The sequence below is a fragment of the Armigeres subalbatus genome, chromosome 3, assembly GCF_024139115.2.
Source record: "Armigeres subalbatus isolate Guangzhou_Male chromosome 3, GZ_Asu_2, whole genome shotgun sequence".
NCBI lineage: Eukaryota > Metazoa > Arthropoda > Insecta > Diptera > Culicidae > Armigeres > Armigeres subalbatus.
The window spans coordinates 43,912,655-43,928,542 of record NC_085141.1 but is presented as its reverse complement, the minus strand read 5'-3'; positions in this window follow the sequence as shown (position 1 = coordinate 43,928,542).

Genomic DNA, 15,888 nt, shown 5'->3' with positions numbered 1-15,888 from the left:
TTTAGCATTACTTTTCGAAAATCCACTCAAGGTCTCCTTCGGAAAATTCTGTAATAATTCATTTGTAAATTCCTCCAAAAATTCTTTCGGGGCTCCTTCAGGAGGTCCAAATAAATTTCAAAAAATCCGCCGGTAATTCCATTGACTATTCTTCCAGGGATAGAAAAAGTCCTTGTTAGTTTCTCCAGAAGTTTCTTCGAAAGCTTCTACGGGAAATTCCCTGAAAATTCTCTTGAGAAAATCTTCTTGAGACATCGAACATTCTCTTACAAAACTTTGGAAATTCCTTTTGTAATTCGTTCGGGTACTCCCACAGCTTCGTCCTAGAATTTTCTAGAAGAAATTCTAAATAAACTAGTAGATAAATTTCTGAATGAATGGAATTTTTCGTGTAGCGATTTCCATAAAAAATAAAAATAACATTTCTGGATTAATTCCAGTAGAAATTTATGAAAATTTTATGAAAGGAATGTTCCTCCAAAATTCCCTTAATAATCCTTAGAAGAATTTCTGATCAAATTTCCGGAAGATTTCTTTACGGAACTTACTAAGGTTGTCCTATAGAAGAATTTCTAGATAAATTTATGAAATAACTCAAAGATAATTATTTCAAGATTTTTTTTTCGAGGAGTTTCTGGACAAACTCCTGGATTAAATAGAAGTTTGGTAATGGATGGATTGTAATCTCGATATTTTGACGGTTTTCTTCGTTTGGTTTTGTTTTACTTCTGTACTGGAATAATTCTGACCTTATAGTTGTTACTGCTGACGCCAAATTATGAATGAACTATTTTTTGACGGTTAGGGGTCGTACACTAATTACGTAAGCACTTATGGGGGGAGGGAGGGTCTGCCATTTTCTTACGTTCCATATAAATGAAAACATATTTGTATGGCAAAAATTTTACATGCGGGAGGTAGGGGGTTTTGAAAAACCCAGAAAAAATGATAACGTAATTAAAGTACGGCCCCTTAGTGGTCTTGTTGTTATCTAATGTCTATCTATTGAGAAAAGTTATAGATCAGTCGAGTAATGTTCTGTATACTAGGATTGTGGAGGAGCGCCGAAATAGGGCCAGCCAAAATTTTTGAGCGAATCTACGGAATTTATGTTGAAGCCATCTGGCATCGCTGCGCACTACTACGTTACCAAGTTCAATATTTTCTATTAAAAAGCTCAAGTTACACTTTTTACAATTTATTTTAAAAACCGTCTTTGTATTCTCGGTCAGTGATGGGAATGTCAAATAAATGTCATAAGTTTTTGATATCTAATTATATCTAAACATTAGCAAGTTTTTTTTTTTGAGTTATTTACAATTCGGATTGTTTTGTTAACATGTATAGTACTTAAAGGATCCTAGAACTTTGGCAAACAGATCATCATTCTAAATACAAAGTGTGAGGCATGCGAACAATATTTTTAAAAATGTAACTGAATGACATGACATTAATGTCTTTTGACAGTAACTCGGCTCTCACACCGCCAATTTCAAATTTAGAGCAATGACATATTGTAAAAAGTTTAAGGAAGACGAGCTCGGTGGTCTTGTGGCTACCGTTTCTGCCTTATAAGCAGGAGGTCGTGGGTTCAATTCCAGGCTCGTTCCTATCCTACTTTGTATTTCTATCATATCTCTATCATAGCCCTTCTTCAGCATTCGCAAGGACGTGGCCAGGACAGATCTCGACTATTGGAGAGTGCATTGCTTTCATATAAGAGATAGTGATTAGTCCCAAATCAATATCTGTGGATGAAAGTGATGCTACTCACATACAATAGTCTTGGCTTGTACCACCTACGAATTTGTGCGAATTGCGCAGTGCTAATGCTAATGCTAATGGCCTATTGTAAAAAGTTTTAGGATCCTTTAAGAGATACATCTTCTACTTCTTCAATGGATCTACATGCCAAATGGAACTTTGCCTGCTTTTCAACTTAGTATTCTATTAGCCTTTTCTCAGTTGATAATTGAAAGCTTTTCTATCTTGTGTGTCATGCACAATGGGTACACTATGCCCATGGTGTCGAGAAAGTTTCCAACTCGAAAACATCATAGACCGCAGTGGCGGGCCCTAATACAAATCACGCAAAAAACCTGAGATTGCGTTCAAAACTTCACCACAGAGTAATTTTGAAACGTTAAATTAATTTTGAGGTTAAAATGGTTATCCGACATACTTTATGTTATCCTTGGGCTTCCGAAAGCCCAAGCCCTAGGATCTAGAACAAAGACAGCGTCCTCAATCTAACATTGCACTAGTCAATTTCCCGCTTTGGCGCAGCTATACGCAATTCACCACACTAACCATCGGAAAGTAGACAAAAAAATAGATTTTAATACATAATATCAGATCTTTTCGAATCTTCCCCAAAAAAGTTTAGCCAAATTTCATTTTCCCATGCATATTTGTTCGGGAGACACTTTACGGAATGAACTTCAACAAGACACCAAAAGTTTAATTTACAAGCTACAACCAAAAAATTTTGGAACTAGCTCATTCAATACATATGTTAAATTAAAAATGTATGGGCTTTACGAAAACCACGAAAATTTTTTTGAGGTTTTGTGGACCGGATCGAGAATCAAAGTGTGTTGAGTCTTTCTTATGCAAAATTGTCAGGAGAACACAATGCTGGTTTAGTTTTCTATACTAAACCTTCTATACTCATTGGCGAAAAAATATAATTTTATATTTTAAACGCAACAACAACATAGTTGGTAACACTTCTGCTTAAAATGCATATTTTTCCTAGAAAGAAGTTATTTGTAGTATTAAAACTTTTCGAGACATGAGTCATACAAAAATATGGTTTTCTAAATTCGTGAAAAAACGGAGGGTTGTCCACTCATTTAAAGAAATGGTTTTTTTTTTCTTATAATCGATAAATACAAAAATCCAAACCCAATATAATACTTTTGTAAGAGTTTGCACCAACATTCTCATAAGTTTAGACGGACTATGTTCAAATAGAGCATCATAAACGATAACAGCTACAAATTTCTGTAAGATTTTAGTCACCGTATGTGGATTTTTATGTGTTAAATTTATGATGTCTCGCTCTTTGTAGAAATCCCTGAAGAAGATGGAATATACATCGAAACGTCGGTAAATGAAACATATGCAATTGTTGAATTGCGTCGAGACTGCGAAGCCAAAACTTTTTTCCTCTTATTGGCATCGTATCCGTATGCAAATAGCAACGTAAAACATTTGTGAAGTATAAGGTAGATCTTTTCATGATCACGAAAAAATCTTCAATTAACTATCTTGTATAACGTATGTACCTATATATAATGCTAGCTTCTGAGTGTTGAGCATAAACGATCTTTGGTCTTTTATTTCAATTTATACGCGTCCTGCGGAAACAGTAGTGCTGCGCTGCATCCTGCGAAAGTTCGTCCATTTGGGAAAGTCATTTTTGCTGATGTCCTTTTTCCTTTTCACCCGTTCGCGAGCCAAGAGGACCGTCGTCCGAGTGTAACTTTTTAACGAACTTTTTTTTCTGCTCCGCTAGCAAATTCAAAGCCAAACTAGATTACACCGAAATGAGCTCTTGATTGCAACGCGGCGCTGCGCTGCTGCAGCCGCCATTCATGGTGTGAGGTCACGAGGTGAGGCTGGGTCGGTCGGGGGGTGGCACATCATTTCCCCGGAGTCAGTCCGTCATTTATATTTTATTTTGTTTCCGTAGATAGTGCTGGCAGTACAATGGAAGAGGATAACAGAAGGACGTAGCTTAATTCTAATAATGGAGAACTTTTTGTACGATGTAAAAACACTCAAACACGATTGTAAAACATAAAATATCACACCTAACATATGACATATGAAATAATTTAGTATATTCAATAATATGATAAAGGGATGAGGCCAAACATATCCAAGATATCTGAAACCGCCGTGAAAGAATTGAACAATTGACATGTCTACAATTTTCTGAAAAAATAGCTCATCTTCTAGAGCTTCGAAAACTATCAAATTATGTTTTTGCAAGACGCAAGGACTTTGATTTTCAATCAAACCATGCCAAATGGATTGACACCCTTAAAAATCAACCAGGGCCTGGGCAGGTATTTCCGTCCATAGTCTTATTTACGTCACAGGCGCTAAAACCAATGAATGCAACAATGATTTTCTATGACTCCACTGTAACAGAACGTACCTCCTGAGCATACACTTTACAAAAGAATTATAACAAAAACACTGATTTATCCACCCCGCGATAATGGCGCCTTTCTCGTAATATTTTGAACATAGATTTTAAGCCCAAATTTCCAATAGGACAGTATTTCCCGCCGAACGCAACTTGTTGCAACAAGTTGATTAAGGATAAGTGCCTAAAAAGCTTTTTGCGCAAATACATACATACACTGTGTTGATTAGTATGTAAAAGTCGGACCTCTGGGGCAACAATTTGTTCATAGAATGGATATATAAACCCGGTGTAGCAAAACCGTGAGGGAGACGGGAAATTGAACCAGACGAAAATATCTGCCGTAGCCCCATATCTAGCTTTTGCCTTTTCCGAACACCAAAGTTGTACAACAAGGGTATCGTTTCGGTCTAGTCTACGTTTTAGTTCAAGCTACTTTTTCAAATTATAAAATTTACTGTTTTCTTCTGTTTATTACTGATTTTCATCAAATTTTAAGGAAATATTAATTATACTCACTATATTGTTGAGGTATATTGTTCTGGAGTTTAGATCCATTTATCGAGAGGGTTCCCTGGGTCAGATGGGGTCCAGAATAGGTTTCATGATCCAAGGACCATACCAAAATCTAGTCAGCTCGACTAATTGAGGTGATGTTTGTCTGTGTTTGTGCACCTGAGTGTCTGTGTATGCGTGCGCAAACTCACTAATTTTTAAGCACTTATGATTATCTGGTTTACTCTATGCTTTACAATACCAGCTATGCATGTGCTAAAACAAAACGAGACAACACCAGGTTTATCATTATTCAATTTACTCGCAACAGGCATTCGGATCCTGTCTATTGTATCTTATTGAAAATTGGCCAGATTGACAGTGTACAAGTTAACATTGAACGTGCAAGACGTGGAACGTGCATGACACAAGAGCTTCGAAAGGTGGACAAGAATCTGGTGAGGATGGTGTAGTCAAAAACTCCGGTATAGTTATACGACCCGACTATAATCTTATAAGGTCGTCGAATAAACTTTTTTTAATTGACAGAAAATTTGGAAGAAGCGGAAATTGATAATTTTGATCCCATTCGAGCGGAGACGTCACAAAGCACTGGAACCGATAGGAACGTTGGACCATATTTGTATTGCGATACTAATCAATGACCGAAGAGAATGTCTCTTAAACCGAACAAATTAATTGTCATGATTTTATTCCACATTTTTTCATGAATAGCACCTGTGTGTGTGTTATTACAATCTAACCCCCACTGTCTGGCAGTGGCATTATGGATAGAATATTCGTGCAACCATTTTATTTATATAATTGCAAGAATCTTAGATCCGGGAGCTAGAAGGTGATAGCTCTATTGCAACTCCTATAGCCCATTTCAAGAACGCGAGCATTCCGAAGCTATAGTCGTTTACAATAAGCCCCGCATGAGTACACCCACATATCATAGAGATATCTGAAGTGTATTCAAACTTCCTGAATCAAAACTAAATCCGTTTGATTCTGGCACGTATATAGTGGTAAAAATATCATTACTGTTGCACAGGTTATGGAGATCGGCTTTATTCCAATGCATTCACATAGCATCAAATTATTGGCAAGGGCATTGCCCTTGCTTATAATCGATCACTCTATGCTTGCTCAAACATGCGCGTGTCTGAAACACTTTTTATGCAATATGCATCATACACTCAACGAAACCATATTCATGATGATACAAAAACGGAAAAGCAACGCGTGTCTTACGAATTTTTCCGAAGACTGATTCGATATCCTAACTACTTCGCGACGACTAAAACACGCACTACACAACGCTTGCTCGATGGCTACTCCGAAAAAAACACTCACTGAACTGATTTAATCAGTTCTTAGTTAGTTAATAACTTAATTACCGGCCGCGTAATCACAATATTTCGTCAGATCCCGCGATCGATCTACCGTCCGAAACAAGAGAAAACACGTTCTGCTGTCCGAAGCAAGAGAAAACACGCACTCATAAAACGTACATACAATGTGGCACATCTAAAATTTCGTTCGTTACTGACAACACTACAATTTTACTTTTTTACTGTATAAAATTTCAAGTAGGTAATGGTCTTCTAATAAGATTACTGTTTTAAAAAAATGGAATTACTGATTATAGTTAAATTGTCAGTGAGCGAAATTTGTTTTTACTATTATTTATATGGTTACACATACCACAAATAATGAGGAGAAAATTCAAAGTATATAAATGTAAAGATAAATAAATAAACATATTTATATAGGAAAAATCGATATCGCGCCTCTACTGATATCAGCAACGGGTAGTACGAAACCAGGCTCAAGCCATTTGTTTTGAAAGACATGAACCAAGTCAGGAACCACTCGCCGCCAACCGTAATGCAGAAACTACAGTGTATAAATGGAACTTTCTCACCGGTTTGTGTTGATATTTTCCGACACGCTCAATCATCACTAATTCACAAACACTATAATTAAACCACGTCTTATTCTCCGAACTCGCTTCTGAGAAATTCTCCCAAAAAACACTTTGAAAATCCGCATTACTATATACGAAAAATGACTTGAAACTATTAATTTCGGTCCAAAATCATAACGCGAAAACACGACGGAAAAATGCACATTTTTTCATGAATAGCACCTGCTGTGAAATGGCATTCGGTTGAACGGCCGATAGCTAAATATTTTTAATAAATAAATACAACTAGCAGATAGTTAATGTGTTGTGTTTTCAAATTAAAGTAACAGAAACGTTAAATAACTATTTTATTCTAGTTCTGTAAGGTTGCCAATTAACTCCAAGAATTTGTAGCGATATTATTTATATCCTTTAAGTACATCATCATTTGAAATGAGTAAACATTTCCATTTACTACAGGCTGCTACTCAGAACCAGAAAGAACATGTAAACTCTGAACCACAAGCTTCCACATCGTTTTGCATTTTGAATCCGTCGCCTAGCGTCGAAGAACCTTAGACAGTTTGTTCGATACAAAGCGTAGACGACTCGAAGTGTCGTACTACACCTGCTCAAGACCGAATTTCTGGACAGCTGTCAACACTGCGTGCTCAGAAGGATGCACTAATCACAGCGAGAGATACTGGGGTGGACAATTCCGATCAAAAAAAATAAAAAAATAAAACATAAAGAACACTATTTGAAGCGGACCAAAAGAAACGCTAAGTATCAGAAAAAATACAGAGACAAGCGAAACGCTGCTTTCGAAAAACTTAAGGAACAGAATCCTGAGAATTCTCAGATGCATACGATACATGTACAGCCTGGAAGACCTCGCTTCGAGGAAGAAGATAAACTTCTAGAAGCCATTGTAGATTTGGTGGTCTTAAAAAGTGCTGCAGATGAACGACGCCAAAAGCACAAAAACATGTAGATGGCATGTTTTGCACCGCAACCATTCGAAATGTTGAAGCTTTGGCATCTATGTTGGGACCAGAGCAAGTGGTATTCCTATGTCAAGATGACAAGGCCAAAGTTCCTATTGGCCTAACTGCTGCGCATAAACAAGCTCCCATCATGATGCATCTAGGATACCATGTCACTCTTCCAGATCATGACTGGGTGATTGCGCCGAAGCACAAGCTTACTCCGTCAGTCTACAGTGCAATGATGAGGGCTTGGGTCACCGGATGCTGTAACCTACTCTGGCCCAACATATATTGCCATCAGAAGCCAATACACATGCAGAGGACCTGACGACTTTATTGAATTTACCAACTTTTGCGCCTGTTGTTAAAACTCCTAATGGACAAATAAAGCCAATATTTGTTTTCTCTGTTGATGGTGGGCCTGATGAAAATCCCAGGTAAGTACTTTTCTTGTTATATGGAGATCCATGATATTAATATAATTACCGTAATCCGGAGGAACATTGATCATTTTTTTTTAATAGTTTTGTAAATATTTCCCCCGTAAGTGAATTCATAGCTTTTTCAATATTTTTAAACGAGTACTGCTACATGTAGAACGTATAAGGCTGTTGTTCTTGATTATTTGATAATTTAAAATTTGTTTTAAAAATGTTTCTTGTAAAGTTTTTTGATTTTCTAATTTGGGATAACTTTGATCAATCATTTTTCTATAGTGAAAGCGTATGCAAACGCCTTAAGATAGGCAATTATAGTTAGAATCTCTTATGCTGAATTGATGTGCATCGATTGTTTCAAGAGAGACATCACCGCTAGTGGAATTATGTGGTTTTTCATCAATATAAATCGAAATTTTGAAACGAAAACTATGGACTAACCAAAAAAATAAGATTACTTATCACATAACTGAACCTATAGCTTAATTTTTTTGTTATTATACTTGTTTTGAGTGCTTTTTTGGCAGCTTGCTGTGAGTTCAAAAATTAATGTTGATTTTATTGTTCAAATTTTGGCGAAAAATAAATGCAAATTCATCCAAAGGTTATATCATTCAGCAGCAAATTTAGTCAAGATTGAGATACCTAACTCACAATAAGTAATTGTGATAACAGGAAATAACATTTTATTCATTTCTTGAAAATGATGGAACTGATCAATGATACCCCGGTGATCAATGTTCCCCCGGATTCCGATATGCTTCATAGATATCCAAAAGTTATAGCGTTTGCTATCAAACACTTCCTTGATTACAACCTGGCCGCCTTTTATGTTGTAACCAACGCTCCGCCCGACCGTAGCGCATTTAACAGGGTCGAGTGAAGGATGGCTCCAGGTGAAGTTCTAGCAAAAGTCTGGAGCACCTTAGTTATAGACGGACATGACGTGATGGCTGAATTTAAGGCTCCAGGAAAACAGCCGGAAGTACCACAGCTTCCCGAACCTTTATGGTATAGTAACCATGTGCGAGAGTCACAATATGCTTTGCAAATCGTAAAGTGTAGAAACCCTTCATGCTTAAGCCCCTGAACATTATGAACATTAGGGATGAACTCCACCATGCCCGATCAGACAAACAAGAAACGGTTTGCTTGTTCCTGACCGATCGGATGTTAAGAGTAATGATCAGTTTTTACCACTGTATCAACGTCTTTCTCTGCAGATTTCTCGCTTAACTTTTCAAAAGGTCCTAAGTAACATTTTTGCCTTTCTCGTACACTAAGTGTACGTAAAGGCTATAATATTGCTTCAAAAACAAAATTTTGATAGGAGGCCCGGAGGGCCGATTTTTATATACCGATCGACTCAGCTCGACGAACTGAGGTGATGTCTGTATGTGTGTATGTATGTATGTGTGTGTGTGTATGTGTGTATGTGTACAAATTTTGTAGACACACTTTTTTGAACTTCCCAACAAGCTCGCAACAAGTTGCAGTCGACGCGGAATTCAGTCCCATTGTTTGCTATTGAAAATTAGATCAATAGCTCATCGCAATCTGGAGTTATGGCCAAAAAACTGTTTTTGCGTATAAAAAATAGCAAAACGTTCTACACTCATTACACCTAGATTCGAACTGCTGACCTCTGGGGTGGAAAGCGCTTGCTGTACCACCATACCATCGGATCACACTTAGTATAAGTAAATATAAGTCGTACAGTATTCATCAAATTGGTATATGTTCATTTCTTTTCCAAGCCACAGAGTTCACTCTGCTAGGGTGACGGTATCAATATTGGAAGTATTATTGAATCAATAAAAGAAAATATGTATTTGATAATTCGAAATTGGTGATTTTAATGCATTAACTAATAGACAAACTTTGAATTAGATAGAAATGAAATTGGATTCATTTCGTCTTGATAATTAATCTAAATTTCTTGGAGGTAAACTGAGCTCCACTATACTGCCGTCGCAAGCATAATCGCCCAATATTGATTTTGCTTGTAAGAAAATATAGAACAGTAGCGCTTACGGCGGCAGTATATAGGTAGGAAAGCCAATTTGTTGGGGAAATTATTGTTTTCAATTAGTATTTATAATGGCATAATTACAACGTGTCGTTTCAAGTAAAGCAAACGTTCAGTAATGCAATGATGAACAATATTATTAAGAACCCATTGTCTCCACTGAGGGCATGATCGCCCTATAAGTGTTTATTTGGGTAACCTTTAACGAAGAGAAATCTGTTAAATAATTAATAATGTTTCTCTTTACTAAGCGTAATCAGGCTCATTGTTTCTATTATTTTGCTATCATGCGCTCGCATACCCTATATACGATTGAACTTCTCAAGTGGTATCTTTTTTGTGGCGTGCAATAAGCGTATGGGAGCGTAGTTGGTTTGCGTGAGGACGCTATGCAAGCACATTTCGGCGGGAGCGAACGGCACTGCATTCGCTTCAGTCGCTTGCCGTCGGATGAATATCGCAGAAGGAAGCATCACCAACACACCGCATTGGCCCTGACGAAAGCGAGTAAACAAAGTGGGGGCCGGATGATGCTTTTTTATTTCACCTGGCAAGGGATATAGGGCGTCAATTTTAAAATGATTGGTAAAACGTTAAAACACATGTTAGCCGAAAATAGTTTAATTTTTCGGGTTCGAAATTTAATTTACTTTTAGATTAGCAACACGAAAGTCTAATTATTTCGAAAAACCATGTGTAGATATGTAGCCTAACATATAGGTGAAGATTTCGGCTATCTGTTGGTGGTGTTGGATTGCGTGGGCTCTCGGCTCTCAGATTTGACAAATCGATGTTTTAATCTTAAACGCAGAAAAGTCGTTTTAAAAATTTTATATTGAGTTATAGAAAATAAAAATTGTTTATAAATATGTTTTAAAAAAAAAATTGAACCGAACGAGCGTCGAACATAGACTCTCTGAGTGAGAGCCTAGAACGATGCCCCTCAGCTATCTTTACTTTTTGGAAGAGTGGTGATCGAAGTAGAACAGGTTATACGCAATTTGCACTGATCATCGGCTGCTTGTGCATTCGTGCGGCAACGCGCGGGTGCTGTGTTTAGGTTCCGTGGCATATTTAAATCATCTGACGTTGAAAAACATTACGATTGAGTTTACATCATGTGCTTTTGTGTCAATTCCGTCAATTCATTTAAATATGTCACCTAATATTCATAATGTTTTGGTGTGCCGGGAAGCAACTTCAGAATCAATTTCAACATTTAATTTGAAACCTCTTTAGGCATTCTTTCTAGCGTTGCAGCAAATAATCCATATTGCAAAACATGGCTGTCCTAACAATTAATTTGTAATAAAACAATTTATTTTAGTAAATGGTTTTGATTTTTCTATAAATATTAATTTACTATATTCGTACCTTTTCGCTTGCATACCTTCTGTGTGGTTTTTGATAGTTAATCAATTCATCCTATACATAAGTCCTAAATCTTGGACTTCGCTAGACCAATTAATTGGAACATTCACGGTGACAACATATCTGTTTGAAGATTTCAAATAGCACTCGGATTATGTGGAAGAAGCTGAGTTTCGGAAGGATTCGGAGAAAATTTTTCATTCTTGCGAATCAATGGAAATGTATCCAAACTTTTCTACAATCCACGCATATTTTGGATCATGTAGTAATCTAAATTCGATCATTTAGTTTGTCGATGACTCATTCCGGAGGTTAAATTTCAAAACGTGTTTTATGGTGGACTTCTGGTGCGAATATTTTTCGACAGCTCTGCCCAACAGTTTGTTTTTTTTTTTTTTTAATTTACCTAATAACAGAGTTAAAGCACTAGTGTATAATAACTTATACTAAATGATAACAACATTATTTTTTTATTGGTCATTATTAGTCTGTATAAGTAAACAAAATGGGGACCGGATGATGCTTTTTTATTTCACCCGGCAAGGGATATAGGGCGTCAATTTTAAAATGATTGTTAATTGTATAAAACTTATTTGTATTATACCAAAAAATTATGTTTAAAAAAAGAGGGTCAGGATGAGTGCCGAGTGCTCTCGGCTCTCAGATTTGACAAATCGATGTTTTAATCTTAAACGCAGAGAAGTCGTTTTAAAAATTTTATATTGAGTTATAGAAAATAAAAACTGTTTATAAATAATATGTTTTTGAACAAAAAAAGTGGACCGAACGAGCGTCGAACATAGACGCTCTGAGTGAGAGCCTAGAACGATACCCCTCAGCTATCTTTGCTTCTTGGATGAGAGGTGATCGAAGTATAACAGGTTATACGCAATTTGCACTGATCATCGGCTGCTTGTGCATTCGTGCGGCAACGTACCTGGTGCTGTGTTTAGGTTCCGTGGCATATTTAAATCATCTGACGGTGAAAAACATATACGATTGAGTTTACGTTACGTGTGCTTTTGTGTCAATTCATTCAGATATGTCACCTAATATTCATAATGTTTTGGTGTGCAGGGAAGCAACTTCAGACTCAATTTCAACATTTGATTCGAATCCACTGTAATGCATTCTTCCTGGCGTTGCAACAAATAATTCATATTGGCACAGTATATGTAAAACATGGCTGGCCTAACAATTAGTTTGTAAATCAAACAATCTATTTTAGTAAAAGGTTTTGTTTTTCTATAAATATTAACTTACTATATTCGTACCTTTTCGCTTGCATACCTTCTGTGTGGTTTTTGATAGTTGATTAATTCATGCTATACATAAGTCCCATTCATAGTGACAACATATCTGTTTGAAGATTTCAAATAGCACTCGGATTATGTGGGAGAAGCTGAGTTTCGGAAGGATTCGGAGAAAATTTTTCTTTTTGGCAAGTCAATGGAAAATGTATCCAAACTTTTCTACAATCCAAACATGTTTTGGATCATGTAGTAATCTAAGTTTGATCATTTAGTTTGTCGATGACTCATACCAGAAGTTAAATTTTAAAACGTGTTTTATGGTGAACTTCTGGTGTGAATATTTTTCGACATTTAACCTCTGGAATGAGTTATTGACAAACTACTAAATTATCGAACCTATATTACTAAATGATCGAAAACATCCTTGCTATAATCCATAACAAATTACACTAAGGTAAACAACGATTTTTGATTCCCTGACACATTATTGGCACAAGTATGCTGATTTAGGTAACACCAGCTCTGTCACGAGTAATTTATCAAATTTTGTACAGGAGTTTACCTGTAGATCTGAGTGATCTGATAAATAAGTTTAGTTCAGTTCAGTATAATATATACAAAAGCAAATTAAAATTAATCAACTTTAATCAAACCTTCGGTTAATCACTTCGAAATTTTCTCCATATGAAGAAACGCAACCCTAGTATCGAATTTGATCCGACTTAATAAAATCTGAAGAGAAGATTTTATTAAGTCGGATCAAATTCGTAAATTTTAGTTGAAAAGTGGTTAAATATCAATGACAAAAACGGAACTGCTCATCAGCAAAAAAATAATTCTTATCTATATGATGAAGAATCATACTTTTCCAGAAGGTGCCAGAAGCCTAAGCTGGATTCTGACTTCAAAACGGGAAACACTCAAAAGTTTGTCAATTGACCAAAATTACGGATCATATTACCGAAGTTATGGATCATAATCACGATAAAAAAATGCGCAAAATTGTATTTTTTATCAAATGTAGTTTTCTATGGATCATTTTCCAATGGATCATTTGTCATACGTTCATGGGAAAATAGCAGGAATGATATTGTTTTCTTGCTCATGTTTAAAGGTACATACTTATATTTCAATTATTTGATTTTTTTAACTTAGTTATGCTTAGTTATGGATCTTAAAATTATTCTTTATGGATAAGCCTGAACTATTTTATGGATTTAAGGTAGCGTTTTATGGAACATTCAGATGTTATTTATGGATCGTTGTTGTGCATTTAACGGTACAAAGTAAGGGCTGCCATAAACAAATGTGAAAAATAAGCCCTATTTAGTGTTATATTAGACTTGTATAATATGTTTGTCAACCCTTTTGAACGAGCGAGAAAGGCATCATCACCGCTAGGTGGATTAATCAGGGTTTTTTTCATGATTTAATTTGAATATTGCAATCAACATATTTCATGTTAATCTGTTGATTGCAATATTAAAATTAAATCATGAAAAAAATGTTACTTAGGACCTTTTGAAAAGTTAAGCGAGATTTCCATTCCAATGTCTGAGGGAATTCGGAAAATGCCATATGACATGTACTGCCCTTCAATTGCAAAAGATGTTCTAGGTCGTATTTGCTCAGAATGCGGCTTGTACTTCGCTTCCATAAAGGCCATGGCTGCACATTCCAAAGTAATGCATTCGGCGTTACTCCAGCATCATGGTGAAACCATCTCATGTGTCGGCTAGGGATCCTATAATGAGAGATATGCGAAAGCGGCCATTGTAAGCCAATCGAGCATTGAGAACTGTCAAAACGTGAGCCAAATGAACGTTGTTATTGTTCCAGATTGAGACGAGGTTGAGATGTATTGAGATAGATTTTAAGAAAAGTTTCATCAAATAAACAATTTGTTTTTCTTTCGCAAGTAGAAGTAATCTGGTTTATGTATCGTGTTTCACCTATTTGTATTCCACTTTTTTTAGTGATAATGCTTATTTAAAAGCTGTTAGTGGACAGACAAACATATTCCAAATTGTTATCAAATGCAAAGTCATACACAAGCTTCAACATTTTGCGCTGCGGCAAGTGCTGGAAGCGTTTGCTAACAAAAGTAACAGCGTTGCTAAATCATCTGGAAAAGTATTTGCATATCTCTCATTATAGGATCCCTAGTGTCGGCAACAAGACAGCAAGAACTGCTTTGCGTTCTACGTCATAAGGAAACTGGTTCAGAGGACGTTGAATGCACGTTGGTCCAGGGAGGAGACAAAGTGGTAATAAGTTTTTCAAGCCGAAAATAGCAAAGATAGAACAAAACTTTGTTCTACAAAGTTGTTCCTAACGGTAAGGGGCTTATTAAAGTTTTCATAAAAATTAGGGTGGGCCACATTTGAATTAAACTTTTTTATTTGCCGATATACGGATATACAATGTTCCGCGAAGTTGTAGTTCAGCCAGATTCCAAGAATTTTGCTCAAAAAATTATTTCTCTAGTTCTTAAATAGACTGATTTAGAGCAATTTTCCCAAGTTTACTTAAGTTTACTTCTAATGGCTGTATCTATGAATAGCGCAAACATTTTTTCAATCTGTTTTCTCGACCTTATTCTACTATTTTCAGGCTCCATTTCAGGGTGGGATAATTGAAAATAACCCCATACTATTGCATAGAAAAAATACAGTTTTTTTTTTCATTTTCAAGCACAATTTTGCTATTTTTATGTATTTTTCTTCCATGGCATACTCCGCTTTGTATGCTACCTGGACCACTGTGGAATGGTTAGATGTAGATGAGGTTGACACGAACGGAGTTTCTGAGTATATCCCAAAGAATGATGAGAACTATGACGCCGAAGTTCGATCTGTAAGAGATTGGGCAACGAACGAGTTCACAGTCGATGAATAGCCCTTCATGAGTTCGTTTTGCATTTCTCGTATACAAAGTACAGATGTGTTCCGAACTTATCACGTTACGATTCTGTCACATTCCGATTTTGTCACACTCCGATTTCGTCAACAAAATTATTCCGTTTTTATCAACAAGAAAATTCAATCATTTTTTTAGAGATGTAGCTTTCAAAATAAAATAATTTTGGTTAGTTTTTTGCTAAATGTTGTATTTATAATATTTCAAGCAATAGAGGTGCCACCAATAGCCGAAAAAAATTACCCAGTAAAATAGGTTAGACGTCTGTTAGGTCCATTTCAAACCAAATCAGGCAATCGCCAGCAAACACACTTTTAATCTGTT